The sequence below is a fragment of the Bos grunniens genome, chromosome 1 (assembly GCF_055505025.1).
Source record: "Bos grunniens cultivar Pamir isolate PY7600 chromosome 1, Bosgru_T2T1.0, whole genome shotgun sequence".
NCBI classification, from domain to species: Eukaryota; Metazoa; Chordata; class Mammalia; order Artiodactyla; family Bovidae; genus Bos; species Bos grunniens.
Window position 1 is genome coordinate 47,703,466 of NC_141165.1, and position 19,151 is coordinate 47,722,616.

At 41.3% G+C, this 19,151-nt stretch overlaps 1 protein-coding gene and 1 long non-coding RNA gene across 14 annotated transcripts in view; both read right to left on the reverse strand.

Moving 5' to 3' along the window:
• LOC147379398 (uncharacterized) overlaps positions 1–19,151 on the reverse strand; it is a 281,421-nt gene that overhangs the window by 181,366 nt on the left and 80,904 nt on the right. The window lies entirely within an intron of this gene.
• On the reverse strand, positions 13,254–15,671 carry LOC147379399 (uncharacterized). Its single transcript, XR_015168859.1, has 2 exons — positions 15,454–15,671; positions 13,254–13,973 (listed from the first exon to the last, which is right to left on the reverse strand). It is a non-coding gene; the product is annotated as an uncharacterized LOC147379399 (long non-coding RNA).

A 19,151-nucleotide genomic window follows, 5' to 3' on the forward strand; every position in this document is an offset into this window, starting at 1 on the left:
CATGGCCTAACTACAAATCTCATTTTAAAAATGGTTGGCCTAGTTTGCCTTTCTTTTTCACAGATACCTCATCCTGGATCTTTATCAGGACACAAGGATTTTCTTGGAATCTCCAGGCCACGCTACTGTCACTTCTTGGCTTTCTTGAAATAACATTGAGGGGGCAGCACTAGATGCATGTAGCAAATGTGTTCATTCTAAATTCCTACAGACAGAAGTTGTTGACCGACCTTTTCCAGAGTAGGAATATTATCTGTCTGGTTGCCCCAAGCCATCCAGTGCCAAGTCTAGAGCTGGTACACAAGATATTTGTGTGCACAAATAGACAAAAATATTTGTGGATGAACACACTTTACCACGAGATGATACACACTAAAACGAATTAATAAGATATGAACAGAATAAAAATAATCTCAAACTTTCCAGACTGGGCATTAGCAATTTTCCCCAAAACTATTATTTTCTGGAAAAGTAAGTGATCTGTATTCTGTAGTTGTTCCTTTTGTAAAATGTGAATGAGATCAGAGGATTTCAAGAATGATAAACTGTTCTGGCTTGTTTAACCAAAAGAAATGGATAGCCATGGGATGCGATAGCACTTACTGTTACTTTGTCAACAATAAATTACTTCTGTAACTGAATCAGCCAGGAACTGGTGAAAAACAGTCATTTTGATTTTAGCTAAAACTGGTTATTTAGACTATTTTTCTCCATTGAATTGAATTTTAGCAGTGTTTTCACATAATGTGAAGATTTCTTCTTTTTTCCCCACCTCAGTCAATAGTTTCTGCCTTCAGTTAGCGCTCATTTACTCAGCAGATAAATTAGAGTCTTATCTGTGCCAGTCTCTGCGGAAACAGCATAGAACAATGCAGAGATAGTCCTGCCCTATGGAATATATATTTGAACAGGAAGAGGTGAATAATAAATAATTATGGACTTCCCTGGAGGTACAGTCGATAGGAATTCACCTGCCAAAGCAGGGGACATGGGTTCAATCCCTGGTCTGGAAGGATTCTACATGCTGCAGAGTAGCTAAGCCTGTGCAGCAGTTACTGAGCTCAAGTGCTGCCAACTACTGGAACTGGCACACCTAGAACCTGTGCTCTGCAGCAAGAGAAGCTGTCTCAGTGAGAAGCCTGGTGAATAGCCCCCACTCATGACAACTAGAGAAAGCCCACAAGCCAACGAAGACCAACACACCAAAACTAAATATACAATAAATAAATAAAAATTTAAGATAAATAAATAATCACATATATAAAATAATGTTGGGAAGTAAGAGCTGAAAGAAACTGAGGTAAGGGAGGCTAGCGGTGGTGGACAGAGACCAAGCCTGAGGCAGAAAGAAGTTTCAGGCAACAAAGGACTGAAAAATAAGGCCAGTGTGAGAGACGGAGATGGTACACGTTGAGAGCAAGGAGGGCTGGGCTTTGCTGGGTCTTGCAGGCCACGCCAAGGAACTGACTACAGGATTTGAAACTGGAAGGGCACTACCATGATTTGTTTCTAAAAGGTTCCTCTGGCTCCACAGAGGATGAATTATAGGAGAGTGTGATCAGCTGCTGTCCAGGTGTGGTGTGAGAGGTCACAAATTCAGGAGGCACTGGGAACAATACAAATAAGTAAGAGATAGATCTCATTGTCAAAGGCAATAGGGCTTGTTGGCTGATGGACTGTGGGGAGAGAGAAAGAGCTGGAGTGATGCCTTATTGAAATTAATGAGATCGACTAATTAGGATAGCATTTTACCATAAACAAATTATTAAGCACTTTCCCTGCCAGTATCACTGTCCTGCCTTTTAGGCTTAAAGATCATTAAAAAGGCGTCTGACAGGAGTCAGGGGACCTCTAATACACTTTATAACCATGGGGAAGAGAATTACAGAAGTCAAGCTATAATAATATGTCACATTTATAAAGCACATTGCTGCTTTCATATCCATGGTCTCCCTCACACTCTTTATTTTCCTTCAATTTATATGACATTTCCATAGAATGGGGTGGATTAGTAAGCTCATGTATTCATGTAACAAAAACCGGATTCTGATGAAGTTTGTTGACAATCTCCTGCTTATTATAAGTGTTGTTTTTCTAAAGTCTTGCTTATGACAGGAACCCCTTTACTAACAGAAATTGTTTTCAGTAATTTAAAAGAAATATGTTTTCATTATCTTTTGTTTCAGTGTTATCTGAAACAAAAGTGTTATCTGTAGATCACCCTGACCAGACTTAATGAAAATAAGATTCAATTGGAGTTTTAAGAATTTCAGCATCATGAAAGTTTTGAAATGATTACGCTCTTCTCCAAATGAAAAGGAAATTCAGATTGTTATGCATGAATTAATTAGGGCCATAACCTCCCAGGCCTGCACACAGATCAAAGCAAGCTTCTGCCCCAAAGCAGGCTGAGAGAGGGAGCTGTATGCAAACAAGGGCTGTGATCTTTCCAAGTAAACGGTCGTGATGCTGTGACAGCCAGAGAGAGCACTAAACATCCTGCACTGGAGTCTTAGACAAAGGGACTGGTGCCTTCTTCTCCCCCAGAAAAGGAGCAAGCCAGGTATGCAGCCCACCTATGGCGTGCTCCTGGGAGAAGGGGATGTGGCTGAGACTTATAGAGAACACAATGGCTGCAGGGAAGTGCAGACCATCAGAATATGCCTCAGAATAAGGTGGAAAGAACAGTGGCTTTGAGGACTAGTAGCTAGGATTGGAGATTTGGTTCCATGATAAGAATTCAGCCTCCTCCATGAGATGAAGATAATATACCCCCTTACAAGGTCAGGGGCTTCCTTGGTGGCTCAGATGGTAAAGAGTCTGCCTGCCTTGCAGGAGGCCCAGGTCACCATCCTTGGGTGACAAAGATTACCCTGAGAAGGAAATGGCTACCCACTTCAGTATTCTTGCTTGGACAGTTCCGAGGACATAGGATCCTGTGGGCTATGGTCCATGGGGTTGTTGTAGCCATGCGTTCTGGGAAACAAACTCACTCAGAAGGACAATGCAGATAGTGGAGTGCAGTTTATTACACTGGCGGGCCCAAGGCAGAGTCTCCTCTTAGCCAAGGACCCCGACCAGTTTTTGTGAAAACCTTATATACCCTAAGTGTACTTGCTCAAGCCCACCTCCCCAAATTCCTTGAAACTAGTCTGGACAAGGTAAAAGAGAAATACGATCAAACTTAACCCATGATTCACGTGTCACAAGACTAGATAAACAGTGGACATTTATCAATAGGACTGTGGTCATATCCTGAAAAATATAATGGAATTTATGACTTTGTTCTGTTACAGAGAAAATTAGCATATTCTTTTAGGCAATGGAGAGTCCAAGTCCTGAGGCTCTTTTATCCAGGGGTCTGGTTTTCCATTGGTATGCCATCTCTATAGACACTGGGCACAAAGTTCAGAATCCACTGGGAAAGTGACCATGTGTGTAGCCTAATGTTCGCATCCTGGCCTAAGATGGAGTCCAGCTCTGTCTGTTTCCTCCTTCAGGGTCACAAAGAGTCAGACATGATTAAGGGACTAACACTTTCACTTCACTTTACAGAGTCAATGGAATGATCAAAACCCAATTATAAAAGGGGTAGACTGATGATTGTTGACAATGTGTTTAAGCTTATCAAAGGCAATCTCCATTAGACATGAAAAATAAGCTGAAGATTATTGATAAATGTTCTCACTGATCACTCTGCAAGTCAATTTAATGAGCATTAACTAAAGTATAGTTCTAGACACAGGGAAGATAAAAATATATATTGTTTTTTGCCTTCACATTTCTATCTCTTGAAGTATATGTCTGGCTATAATTCAAGATAGACCGTGATAACTAGTATTAGAAACAAAAATAAGAACCTACGAGAGCACAGAGTCTGAAGGAAACCATCATTCCAGCTGCAGATTTAAGAAGGCCTTATGGAGGAAGTGGCAGTAAATAGAAGATGAGATAAGAGACCATAGCAAAGACTCAAAGAAAATGTGAAACTCTCTTTGAGGAGCAAAGTTTAAGTCAGAAGGAGTTAGGTGGAAGAGATGGGCTTGAATTTAGCTAAAAATCTAGTTATGAACTAGGACTATAGCTCTCTCAACAAATCTTTCCAAGATACATTGTATCTTTCAGTAGAAATGCAAGGGGAAGGGTTTAGACTGAAAAAGAATGTGGCTCTTTGACTTACGTAAAGGCAGCAAACCACTGTTGGGTTCCCAGTGATGGTTCCAGGGAATCCATGTGCCACCTGGAATCACCCTGAGTCAGCACTCTTGCTGGAGCTGAATGAGGGTGGAGGTTAGCTCTACTGTCTATTTCTCAAAAGGAGGTGGGTAAGTGTTGGCTCTATCCCAAGTGGGACTTCCGTAGACCAAAAACCATTCCCTTCTCATTACCCCTGGGTTACTTTAGACATTATGCTAAATTAAATAAACGTGTTTTGTGCTCAAAATTCTCAGATCATTTTAAAAGAGTAAATACACCAAAGGTCACCCATTCCACCTGCTCTCTCTTATGAGTGACAAACACAGAAAGACACAAACAGAGTGGGGAAGGAGCGAAGACAAAAGAGAGAAGCCTAGAAATAAGAATGGCACTTGGTAATAAAAAGATAAAGAGAACAAGATAAGAAGAGACCAAGTTCAAGATACAAATAAGAGAGAGAGAGAGGAAAAAAAAAAAAAAAGGAAATAGAGGAAAGGAGAGAAAGTCAGAGGGAATAGGCATCTAGTTATCCAAAGTATCAGGTAAACTGTGTGTGCGTGCTAAGTTGCTTCAGTCGTGTCCAACTCTTTGAGACCCAGTGGACTGTAGCCCACCAAGTTAGGCTTAGGGTTAGGGTTAGGCTAACCCACCAGGCTTCTTTGTCCATGGGATTCTCCAGGCAAGAAGACTGGACTGGGTTGCCTTGCCCTTCTCCTCTAGGGGAATCTTCCCAACCCAGGGATCCAACCCAGGTCTCCTGTGTCTCCTACATTGCAGGCAGATTCTTTACCGCTGAGTCACAGGGGAAGCCCCAGAGCAAGCAAAGAAGGAAGAGCAGGGAATTCACTGCTACTGAGCCTTTGCATTTAGCTCTGGAGTCTCCACAGGAAGTAGCAAAGGAAAAAAAGATGTGAAAATGATTGTGGACTCTAGGACACACGAGAAATCCAGAGCCTCCGCTCAGTCCTCTGCAGATTGCCTGGCCTTTGTCACCATCCTTAGTCAGCCAGGCAGCAGCCTGTCTCAAAGCCCCTAGCCTGACTTCTGGATCAATCTCTTATCCCTCAGTTCCAAGCCTCAACATTTGGACTCAGTCTCCATGTGCCTGAACCCAGAGTGGCCTGGTATAGTCAGCTCTCCAACCTCCACTGGATTGGAAAGAGATTTCCCACAAAGCCAGGAGAGCTCTGGCCTCCCAGGTCGATGCTGTACCAAAAAGAGGGTGAGGAGCATCTGCTGTACGAGCTGTTGCTGCCACTATACAGCTGTCCCCATCATCTCTGCCTGCTCTCTCCCAACTCAGTGGGATCCAAGCTCTGAACTTGAGAGAAGATATATGGAGCCCATTGCAACACTTTCAGAAGGACCCTAGCAGTCAGGCTTTTCTGGGGCTTTCTGGAAATAGGCAGCAATTGCCCCAGAGAGTCCTGATTAACTGTAATAAGCCCCTTTGTTTTGGCATCCTCAACACTGCAGACACCCAGGTGCTCTCTCAAGAACCACTTCTTCATTACTTCCTGTGGTCTAGACAAGCTGCAATATGATATTTAATATCCTTTCTCTTATTCCCTCACTTCTTGATGTATAATTTTTTAAATTGTGGTAAAATATATATAGCATGAAAGTTACCAATTTAACCATTTTAAAGTGTACAATTCAGTAGCATTAAACATACTTACAAAATTGTGCAACCATCAACCTCTATCGAGTTCCAGACATTTTTTCACCCCAACAGGGAACCGGCACCCACTAAACAGTCATTCTTGATTCCTTCCTGCCGCCACCCCTAGCCATACTAATCTGCTCTCTTTTCCTATAGATTTGCCTATTCTTAAAGTTATTATTCCTTCACAAGTCCTGAAGAAAGTTCTGGATTCTCTCTCTAGGAAAAAAAATTACCTATTAAAGTTTGCATGCATTTAGGAGAGGTTTGTGCTTTCTTCTTGCCCCCGACTCCATCCATGGACCCTAAGGAGTCCATCAACCCCAGATTTTGACTCCCTGGTCTCTTGCCACTTTCCAGAAATCGGTTATCTTCAGACATGAAGAATAGCAATGGAAAATGCCCAGGATGGCAGCACAAATAAGAGGCATTTCTCAGCTAGGAGGAGCCAAACATTATCAGCCTCTTTTATGTTTCAACCAATTTGTAACCCTGCTTCAACCAAAACTCATAAACAAAAAGCAACACATCACCGAGACTCAAAAAGATGGCAAATTCCCTTTCCTTGACTCTCAGAAGAAATCAAAAAGTATTGCTTCAAAAATGATAAATTTGGGGGTGTTTCCTGAACTGGATAAAGAAAAAAAAATGTGTGCAGATGTAAAAACAGTCTATAAGCCAGATTCAGGGTGTTTTTTAATTATATCTGCTTCTGACTAATTGTATTCACTTTCTATTGGAAAACACGTAATATTTCATAACACTTCAGAACAAGAATTTGCTTTCAACATGAAGGTGTTGCTGTCACTGCCTATTTTTTCCTTGCTTTGTGATTACAAGTGCTGATCACAGCTCAGATAGTTGTAAAAAATAAACCTGCTATCATAGCTGGCATGTAATTAGTTCTAAATGTGCGGCCTATTTACAATAGCAGGCCGTACATTAGGCACCACAAACACTGAAAATGCCAGATACTGCCACACTTTTATGACAGTCATTAACTGAGTCACAGCAGCAAATATTTAATGTGACAGCTATATTAACATACAGTTCCGCTGATAAAGAAGCATGTCTTACAATTTGCAGTGTGTGATGCAAGGCTGAATTGTACACTCTGACAAGGATGGTCTTCTGCTTGGTCCAGAAAGCCTTGAGGACACATGGAGTTACTGAATCCTCTCCCATGTTGGCAAGCAAAGGAGACACAGTTTCAATCCAATACTGACTGAATGTGACCTACTTCTGAAAAATATATCTTCCATCAAGGCACACTTGTCACATACCTCTGGGCCTCTGATTGATCTAAATTATAGAACATTTCCTTCTGAACAACTGTAATTTGAACAATAGAAACACCCTTTTATTTCATGACTGATTTCAAAAGGAAATGCCAGGGCCAGAGTTATAGGTTGGTGGGAGTAAACACAACTACACATAAGATTTGAAATATATTCCCTGTACTCATGGAAATACCAAAGTTCAGCTCATCACTTCTTCAGCCTTTCTGCTTCCAATTCCAGAAATGACGACTTGATACCCAAGTACTCAAATGTCTAACTTCTAAAGATGTCCCTACAGTTGGATCCAAATGTCTGCTTTTTTTCTCTGGTACTCAAGAAAACTATTATTTCCAGAAGAATTGTATTATAAAACTACAATTACCAAGAATATCTGTGTTTAGACATGTTTTGTGCGACTCTGGAAATACCATGCTAAGCTTAACTGCTCTCGTTGGTACCACTTCTTGATGGTTTCCAACTATGGTGAACGTTTTCTGGTAGTAACTGCCAGTGATGGACATCAGTGTGGTCCACGTGAGGTGCAGGCATTGACTCTACTTGGTAGACTCAACCAATGATAGTATATGTGAAGTGACCCATTTGAATGCTGAGGAAACATGTCGTCAAGACTGGATGAAATGAACTTTTTCACTTTCTGCATTATAGTGGAAACATGTATGTCTTTTCAACAGTATGGAAATGTACCACCTCCAGCTCCTTAGCAACATTTCTCTTATATCAGTTTATAGTAGGAGTTGCAAATTCAGAGGCCTAATGAGATCAGACAATAAGACTGTTGAGTGCAAGGGGCTAGATTGTAATACATTATGGAGTGGTGGGGACTGTGGAAAGATAAAGGTGAAGCAACAATCTAAAATGGGCAGTTTTCATAAGACCCAGCAATCCCACTGCTGGGCATACACACTGAGGAAACCAGAATTGAAAGAGACACGTGTACCCCAGTGTTCATCGCAGCACTGTCTATAATAGCCAGGACATGGAAGCAACCTAGATGTCCATCAGCAGATGAATGGACAAGAAAGCTGTGGTACATATACACAATGGAGTATTACTCAGCCATTAAAAAGAATACATTTGAATCAGTTCTAATGAGGTGGATGAAACTGGAACCTATTATACGGAGTGAAGTAAGCCAGAAAGAAAAACACCAATACAGTATACTAACACATATATATGGAATTTAGAAAGATGGTAACGATGACCCTGTATGCAAGACAGCAAAAGAGACACAGATGTATAGAACAGTCTTTTGGACTCTGTGGGAGAGGGAGAGGCAGGGATGATTTGGGAGAATGGCATTGAAACATGTATATTATCATATGTGAAATGAATCACCAGTCCAGGTTTGATGAAGGATACAGGATTCTCAGGGCTGGTGCACTGGGATGACCCAGAGGGATGGTATGGGGAAGGAAGTGGGAGGGGGGTTCAGAATGAGGAACACATGTACACCCGTGGCGGATTCATGTCAATGTATGGCAAAACCAATACAATATTGTAAAGTAATTAGCCTCCAATTAAAATAAACAAATTTATATTAAAAAATAAATAAATAAAAATAAAATGTAAAATAAAATGGGCAGTTTTACACAGCTGAAGCAGATGTTGCCATGTATGACAGCAAGCCCAGAGTTGTAGATACTCTAATTGTTTAAGAGGCAGAATGTCCAGAATTTTATGTGAAATAGTCCATATTTAAAATTTTGACAATAAATTAATTTTTACTTGTGTCTGTGGACACAGTTTAGTCCATTGCTCATCAGTGTGCAAATGTAATGTATGGTATTTAAGAAACAGATAACTTGGAGTTTTCCTGGCGGTACAGTGGTAAAGAATCCACCTACCAATGCAGCAAATGTGAGTTTGATCCCTGGTCAAGGAATTAAGATCCTACGCGCTACAGGGCAACAAAGCTCATGTGGTACAATAAAGACATAGAACAACCAAAGGCAAAATAAGAAACAAGTAACCTGATACTATTCATGTAGCCTGGGATAAAGCCTTAAAGTCCTAGTGAGCCGTGCCACCACCCAAAGACTGGCTTTTGTTGCCACCTTAACTACTGCTAATAATTCTTAGTTCTGGTAGTAAGAATCACTCTAAATCTGAAATTATTTTCAAGAGGCTGTTTGACCATGTTTTATAGGCCAGTAATAATAAAAACAACAGCTAATATTTATTGAACACCATTATAAATGCCTTATATGTATTGACCAAAAATCAGTTACAACAATCACTTTTACAGGTTTTACTTGATGCCAGACTATGGTATGCATCTCTCTCTGCCTCTCTCTGCCTCTCTCTCCATATATATATATATTTTTTAATCCTCAGAACAACCCCATGAGATAGATACTACTAATTATTATGTCTTCCCTCCTCAACTTTATAATAAGGAAATAGAGGCACAAAGATGTGCTCAGGATGATGCAGTTTAAAAGTATGAAGCCCAAATTCAAACCCAGTCATTCTCATTCCAGTGCCATATTCTCTCCACTCTGCCATCCTGCCACTTACCAAGGGGCACTCAATAACCAAGAGTAAGCAAACAAAATACCTGTAGCTGAGACCATGGGCCTCCATTAGGTTATAAGTTCTCTAATATGTAAATAAATGCATGAAAACATAAATAAGTGTTAGGAAACAAAAGAAATAATTCATTGCCAACTGATGCTATGAGGATGGGAAGTGACGTTTATTGAGGACTCTCCATGTACAGTTATTCATTTGCATAATATCTCATTTAATCTTCACCAAAAATCCAGCAGTATATTCTCCTCCTATTCTGCACCTGGGGAAATGAAGGGTTTTGGTGTGTCTGGTCAATGATGTCCATTAAGGAAAACCACTGAGAAGACTCCTGAGATTATTTTGCCTGGAAACACATCACTCTACTTAGAACAAGCAATCTTTTCTGACCATGTCAGTATTTGGCTTTGAACCTGTTAATTCCCATCGGGGAAGGATTGGAGTGGATGCAGAAAAGAATATATCAGAATCGCCCAGGAGAGTGTTTTCAAGACACACTTGACCCCACTTCCTCTGGGAAGGTAGATCAGTACAGAAGGAAAAACAACAGAATCCCCTCCCTCCCCACGCAGTCCAAAGAGAGCATGTCTCTAATAAGAAAGGTGCTGCATGCTTTTGTCCAAGTGACATTTTTGAAAGTTCAAATAGAAGATTGTTTCCACTTCATCTGCCCTAAGGGTGTGCTCCGGTCTAGCAATTTGGTCTGTTGGGACATCTCATCTCATGCTTCCCACTTCCATAATGACATCCTAGTTTTCCTAATCCAGCCACATCCCTATACACTTAAAATACTCATCCTCCCATGGTGTTTACACATTTCAAATATTTGTAGCCCATTAAAAAGATATCAAGCACATAGAGAAATAGAGGTTCACATTTGGAAAACATAAATCTGAGGCCCTGGGGATTACAGGCTCTCTTTTCACATTTTTTTTAAAGATGCGAAAGGTTTCCTTTGATATTAAACAGAGCTCTCAACCTAGCAAGCTGTGCATTCTTCCTAGGATCTCCCTCCCAAAGAGGTTTACCAGCCCTCGGGGAACTTTTTAGATTAAATGCTATGTCTTCTTATCTCCCTCACTTTGCCTTATGTAAGATGGCACTGGTTCTGCTCATTCCTGCTCTCTGTTGCCAGAAGGTGCCAGGGCCTTATTCCTCCAGTACCAGAGGGACTGAGTGCCTTCCTTGTACCTCTTCTGTGGTTTTGCACCTTTGCCTTCCATAGGACTGAATGCAGACACACTTCAAAGTGTATAAGCAAAACTCAACAGAGCACAGAACATCCATGTGATCTGTGGGACGGGGGTCGGGGGAGGGGGAGCTTACCATGCCCTTGTGTCTATCCAGGCCCAGGCATTCCATTTGGGAACCTGGAAGGTGGGCATTGGTAGCTGAGAAACCATTTATCTCAGAGCTCCAGCAATTCTTTTGTAGAGAATAGTTGAATGGATGCACTTGTTGGGAATTGATGAAATCAGCCTCAAACAAAATATGAAGATCTTTCCTTTTTCTCCCCATAATAATCACTCTTCCACTAAAATGGGGAGTAAAAACTCTCACTCCCTTCTGTCTTCCAAATCTCCACCCCTAACATGGCCATCTCTGCTCCTACTCCAGGACTGTTGAGCTGTTGACAGGAGGACATATACGGCATAACTGTCAAACATGGTGCCATAAAAGGGTAAGGTTTTAATCTCACCAGGCTGTGCACCCCACAATTCTGCACAAGGGCTGTTTTGAAACATACCTCACTTGACTTTTAGTTGATGAACTCCCCTCATTCTCCACAGAGAAAGAGAGAAGTCATTAGACCAGGATGCCTGCATTTCCTTCTACCTATGCCCAAACATCACCATCCCCACCATTGTTTTCATTTCAATCACCACAACCACCATTTTGCTCCCCAAAACCATCAGGAGGAGTATGACACTCCCTACCAACACCTGCAAGACAACATCCTTCTCCTACTAGCTCTGACACCTAGCTTCACACACGTATGTACTCTTTACCCTACACTTTAAAAATGTGCTCAATTCTGTCTCCTCTTCATTTTACAACATTTATTTCATAGATGCTTTGAAAAACAAACAAAACTACATCCACTGTCGTACAGTGGACTCCAACCCTCTGTTGTCTTTACCTTTGCAAGCTTCCTACCTCATCCCTCTGCTTTCAGCCTTACCCCTTAAATAATCCAGACTCTACATGGCCAACACAGGGACCTCATGACAGTAAATCTGATCATGCCCAAACCCTGAGGAAAATCCTTCAATACCACCTACATGAGTTTATGGTTGCTGCTTTAACAAGTGAACACAAATTACTTGGCATAAACAATACTAATCTTACAGTTATATAGGTTAGAAATCTGACACAGGTCTCACTGGGCTAAAATCAAGAGGTCATCAAGGTTGTATTCCTTTATGGAGGTTCTAGGGAAGAAACCCTCAGTGGAGGTCAGAACCCAGGGCAGACAAATGTAACTGCCCTGACTGTGGGGAGAGTCATCCTAGAGGAGACTCCTTGGCTCAACATGGGGATGGTACCTGGCTATCTTCGGATGTCTTTTTCTGCCTTCCCACTCTGGCCCTATGGTAACCTGCTTTTCTTAGCATTCTACTCCTAAATTGCAGCTTATAACTGAGCCCATGGGAGAGCAGCAGCATGGGCCATCTGATAGCGCCCACACTCTTCTTCCTGGCATGGGGTTCCTGTCTGGTCCCACTGCCCCAAGACAGCCAGTACCAGGGTAGGGGCCAAATAAAATATGTCTCAAAGGTCAATGATGGTTAACAAAGCTATTTCATTTCACCTTCTAGAAGCTATCTCCATTCCTTGGCTTTCAGTGACAGCAGGTTGAGTCCTTCTCTGTCTCACTCTGACGTCTTCTGCTGCTGCCCTCTGCCACTTTCCAGGAGCCTTAGGATTACATTAAGCCACTTGGACAATCCAAGGGAATCTCCCCGTTTTACAGCTGGCTGATTAGTAGTAACCTCAATTCCCTCTGAAGCGTTAATTCTTCTGTGCCATACATAGCATAGGTACTGGAATTAGGACATGGACATATTTGGGTGGTGATTACTCTGCCTCCCAGACCACTTCCTCGACCTCAGAATAAAGTTCAAACGCCTTGCCCTTGTATTATGTACAGTGGCCAAGGGAAAAAACTCTAAGGGGATGTTTCCTGGCTTCACATCTTCAACTCTGACCTTTGTTAGCCATGTTATCTTTGAACAAGATAACACATCCATTTCCTATCTGTAAAATGGGGATGACAACGTGCTAAGGAATATATTTAATATCCTTAATACATGTATTCAACAGCCTCTCTGCTGATTCACACATTTTTCATGCCTTGCTAAGTGAATGAGAAAAACAAAACAAAGAAACAAAACCAAACATAGGCTCTGTGTTTAGCTGGCCAGTATTCAAATAAATCATTTACCCCTTAAGAGCGTGATTTCTGACTTTACCTTATCAGCTTTGGTTTTACCATGTAGCCAATAATATTAATACAGATTGCACAAGGTTGTTTGAAAAAGTAAATGCAATGACCCAGGTGAATGATCTAGCAATAAACATTAGACCTTATTATTGAGAAGAAATACAGGAGAAACAGTGCTCTTGAGTGACACAAAGTAAGTAAGTTTTCAGTCTCTGCAGAAGAAGGACATCCACCTGAAAACAAGCGTCAGCATTTTCCTGCCTCCTCACCTCAGGGAGCTCACCTCCCTGGACCCAGAGAAGTAGGCAGATTTACAGCAAAAGTGGCCCTCCTCCCTTTATCCAGGTCAGGTCTGCTAATGAAAAGACACTAAATTTGTATTTTAAAAAGTAAAGTTTTCTTTCTAAAACTACATCAAGCTGTAATCATTACGAAACTTAGGAATCAGAACAAGATCTATCAAAGACTCTGGATTTCACCGTAAAGCATTTGAGGAAATGGGTTATAAAAGATTTTTGCGCTACTATTACTGTCTGGAATTAGTTTCCTACCATGTAGAAAAATGGGGGTGTGAACGTGAATGAATTCATCCTTTTCTGTTTGTTGCTTCACCGGAAACTGGCACTGGGCAGCCTGCTTCGAGGGCTCCATAAGTCGCATTTTGTGGTTTCAGCCTGTCAGGGAGGTCACTCACTGATGACTCAGATATGCTGGCCTGAAGGTATTTATGTGATCTCCCGAGTCGGCAGAAAGCCTGCCCTCAGAGCAAGGCAAATATATCCCTGCTCTTGATGGCTTCAAGCTCTGCAATGGGGGGCTGACCTGACAGCTGCTTGTCCTGAGGGAGAAATAAAGGAAACTGGTGAAACACATGCTATTTCCATGAATTCCCACTCATCTGCTGTTAGAAAATTCAGCCGAGACCCTGACAATAAAGGTTAGACTTGTAGTGTCACAATAGAAAGGAAAGGAACTTAAACTTGCATTCAGCATACCAAACAGGCTGTACTTCACAAGATCTGTAACTAGCTGAACCATCTAAGATGCACCACGGAAAAACTATCAATGGGTATTTGTCTGAATTCATATTTATGGCATCTGTTTGACATGAGGTTTTCATTTAGATGGCAATCCAGATACCGCTTTGCATAAAGTTCTGGCTTTTTGAGCTGTCCATATCAATTGTCTTTTACCAAATATCGAATTTTCAGATGTTTACAGATGCACCAGAAGAATATTCTCAAATCATTCAAAAGAATGGCATCCAAGAAAAAATCTGAAGCAAATGCTAATGAAAATACTTGGGTTTCTTGTATAAAAATGCTCTAAAGTGGGAAAAAAAAAGTCATTCTACCCAAATTTGCTGCAAAAAAATAATTTGTCTGTCTTTGAGAAATGAGTTATATGCCTGCCCCTCTCTCCCACTTCTTAATTTAGGGAAAAGGTCCATATCAAATGCATTGAATTGGAGTTTCATCATTTTTATAACTAGATGTAGCTAGAAAAAAAGCTGCAAAAAAATTCCTAATGCAACGATACAAGTATCTCTGTGAGTCAACTGTTATTTCAGGGATTTATGATAATTCCTCATCTTGAGGGAAAATGAAGCTAATTGAAACAAACTCTATGCTTTATATTAATGCCATTTGAATGCAGTGTGCATTGCCAGTTACAAAGTGACATGGAAAATGAGGCCGTTCTCAACAACACCATGGTTTCTCAGTTTTATGTATTTTTTAATTTCCTCTATGGAAAATCTGTTCTTCATAAAAGAACTGCTAGGGAAAAATGTGGAAAAAGTTGATTCATTCCATATTTACATTCTTTCTGGTACCTGGAAATGAACCAATTGCAAAAGTATGCCAAAAAAGAAGTTAGTTAAGTCATTTAGAAAACTCATCTTCCCCCTGGCAAAAGGACAAACTACCTTGAGAAAGTCTAGCTTTGATAACATAAAACACCTTCCAGCCTAACGAGAGCTGTCCTCCTAACCTTTTACCCAAGCCTCAGTGAGGCCAACCTGAAGAAATGGTTTTCTTAATTTTCCTTAACACACAACCTACCCTGCAAGCTGCCCGCCAACCCGGGAGAGTCACTACTATCCAAATCCAAAAATTCCTCATCTGAGATTTGAACAGACTGGGGCACTTAGCACACAAATGCATCCAACAGCGAAGAAACACCAAGTTTCACTACAAAGCCGAGTTAAGTCCTCCTGACCTGATCTGCTAATGCTATTTACCATTTCACTTTGAAGAGCTGGGCAAAATAAAAGCAAGGTGTCGCTCTCACGGAGTAGAGGGCAGCCTGATGCGTACCTTGCAGGGCTGCCAGATGCGTTTCCCATTCAGCGTGTCATTAACAGCTTCATTTCATTTCATCTACGATAAAAACAATTTAGAAGCATGGAAATGACATTACAGTTAGGTCACCCTGAAACATCACAGCAGTGAGAAAGCTATGACACAACTGCATCTTTCCTTTTGAAAGGCCATAGTTTTTCCTGGGTCACAGAGCAATAGAAGTCACGGCTTTTGACTCATACGGGTGACAGATTTTCTCCCAGAACAAAGCAAACCTTCATAAAATTCACATAGAGGCAAAATAAACCCCGATCTAAGAGAAAGGGAAGAAAACCTGGGCTCCAAGATGGTGGCTCATCCATGAAAATGTGAATGACTGCCTTCGTGGAAGGTGGGGAGAGGGGTGGTATGAGGGTTAGGGATCGTGGTCCCTTTTCCCACTACTAAGGGAAGACTCCTGCTTCTTGCTCTAGCTAAGAGTTTTCTTTCATGTTTTTTCCTCTATCAGCTCTCTTCTCTATCTCCACCCCAGCAGCAATATAAAGCAGAAAGAGAATTGGGCATACATTCATAAAGTTTAGGTTTCGGAATTTAACGTGTCATTGTTAAATCTCTTTTCTTTAACTTCAATATCCTCACCTACTCATTGGTAATTTTATAGACTAGATAGTCCCTGGGCTCCCCAGTGGCTCAGCTGTAAAGAATCTGCATGCAATGCAGGGGACTTGGAGACCTGTGTTCGATTCCTGAGTCAGGAAAATTCCCTGGAGAAGGAAATGGCAACCCACTCCAGTAATCTTGCCCATGAAATTCGACAGACAGAGGAGCCTGACGGCTACAGTCCATGGGGTTGCAAAAGAGTTGGACACCACTGAAGTGACTAAACAACAGATATTCCCTAAAGTTCTCTCCAATTTCAAAGAATCCATTGACTCCATTCCTTAATTCATACATCAATACATCTTAACTGACATCTGTATCTTATATGTGCCACACACAGAACAGCACTGACTTGTCTTTCAACTGTCTGCTCCAATTTTAGCCTCCTCTCATTTTAGCCCCAATCTCTCATCCAAGCTCCCAACCAATAAATATCACCACCCACAAGGCATTTCAATCACATGGCTCTCCCACAGATTCTTCTAACTTAGTGTTCAGTTCAGTTCAGTCACTCAGTCATGTCCAACTCTTTGCGACCCCATGAATCGCAGCACAACAGGCCTCCCTGTCCATCACCAACTCCCGGAGTTCACTCAAACTCATGTCCATCGAGTCAGTGATGCCATCCAGCCATCTCATCCTCTGTCGTCCCCTTATCCTCCTGCCCCCAATCTCTCCCAGTATCAGGGTCTTTTCCAATGAGTCAACTCTTCGCATGAGGTGGCCAAAGTATTGGAGTTTCAGCTTTAGCATCAGTCCTTCCAATGAACACCCAGGGCTGATCTCCTTTAGGATGGACTGGTTGGATCTCCTTGCAGTCCAAGGGACTCTCAAGAGTCTTCTCAAACACCACAGTTCAAAAGCATCAATTCTTCGGTGCTCAGCTTTCTTCACAGTCCAACTTTCACATCCATACATGACCACTGGAAAACCACAGCCTTGACTAGTGTACTGAAATTGAATTTATCATCTTTCCACCCACATCTGCACCTCCTGTTTTTCCTGTCTCAGGGGAGAGGGAAACCCCATTTCCTAAGGTGGAAACCCAGGAGTCATCCTTCACTCTTTTCTTTCCCTCACTTTCTACAATCACCAAGTATTGCTGATTGCTCTGTATTAATATTTCTCATCTTCATTTCCTTTGCTTGAATGACTCTTCATTTCTTAAAGGTCCAAGTTCAAAATCTGGAGCATAGCAAAAAAGACCACTCAGGATCTGCTCTGTGTCCAGCCTCATTTTCCCTCTCTACCAGCTCTTTGAAAAGTCAGAGTGAGCTGTTGTGCTTTCTTACTGGGAGTGTTTGCACGTGATGCATTCCCTTTCTTGAAAAGTACCTCCCATACCCCTTCACCCAACTTGTATAAGTAGTTGAAGACCCATTGCAGACACCAGCTTCTCTGGGAAGCCCCCAATATCCCTATGATGTGTTATCTTAGGGTTATGGTAAGGAACCACGATCCTACTAATTATGCTGTAGAATAATTGCCTATTTACTCTATCTCCTCATCAAACTCTAAGAGCCCTGAAGATGGGGAATATATTTTATTCTTTTTATGTATCATCAACATCCACGCGTGTGTGCTCAGTCACTTTAGTCTGACTCTGTGCCCGCATGGGCTGTGTAACCTGCCAGTCTCCTCTCTCCATGGGATTCTCCAGGAAAGAACACTGGAGTGGGTTCCCATGCCCTCCTCTAGGGGATCTTCCCCACCGAGGGATCGAATCCAGGTCACCTGCATTGCAAATTTCATTTATCACTTTTTTTAAACTAGTGCTTTATTCATATTCTGAGTTTTCAGGAAATTCCCTGGCACACTGTGATCTTTAAAGGATGTAGAGATTTGATAAAATAATACAAATATTCAGAAGAAAGTGCTAGTGGTTAATTACAAAAGCACCACTTCTTTAATGATAGGCAAAAAAGTAATGTTCCTGTTATAATATTCATTTACATGGAAGTTTAAAAAGGTTTTACTCATATGACATATTAATTTTCAATGCACTATACAAATAACATTATAACAATAGAAGTCATTTATTATAAAATTAACAGAATCCATGACATCACAGATGCTTTATGAAAAGAAGCTGGATATGAACAATTAAATTTAAAAAGAACCCCCTATGTTAACAAATCTGCTGTTTATTTTTTTCATTTCCCCTTCTCACTTTTATTCATTTGCAAATGAATAAAAACATAATTTTACATAGTTGAAATCCAAACTGGATATAATTTTGTATCCTGATCATTTCATCTACCCATGTTGCTATTCAGTTCAGTTCAGTCTCACAGTCGTGTCCGACTCTTTGCGACCCCATGAATCACAGCACACCAGGCCTCCCTGTCCATCAACAAGTCTCGGAGTTTATCCAAACTCATGTCCATCGAGTCTGTGATGCCATCCAGCCATCTCATCCTCTGTCATCCCCTTCTCCTCCTGCCCCTAATCCCTCCCAGCATCAGGGTCTTTTCCAATGTTGCTATTAAGTCACAATAATTACAATTTAAGGGTTAATATTCCACCATTGGCCACTGGGGGCCAATGACAACTCATAGACCTATAGCTTTAGCCTTCTCACGCTTTCAGTTGCCTCCTGGGCTGTTACACCTGTATTCCTCATGAGATCTTCCAACTCAAGATGTACATGACTTTAGCCCACTATCACCCCATTAACTCCTCTTAAACCTGGTCATCCCCCTGGGTTCATAGTTACAAGAAGTACGGTGCCATCACCCAACAAGTACCTTTAGCCTCTCTTTTCCATTTTTCAATTTTAACATCCAAACCAACAAGTCTCATCAATATTGTATTTTTAAAATCTCTTTAATCTTTTCCCCTTTCCATCCTCTCTTCTGTTACCTTTGTTACTCTGTTAGGAAGCTATATCAATACTCAAAGCTGTGACACTTTAAGTATTTGTATATAATAGCTTCCTAACTATTCTCCCTACCTAGTCCATTATCTACCAAAGCATCAAGGTTGTCTTTCTAAAATAGATAATGATCTTTTCACTACACTGCTTAAAATCAACCAGTTGCTTACCATCTCTA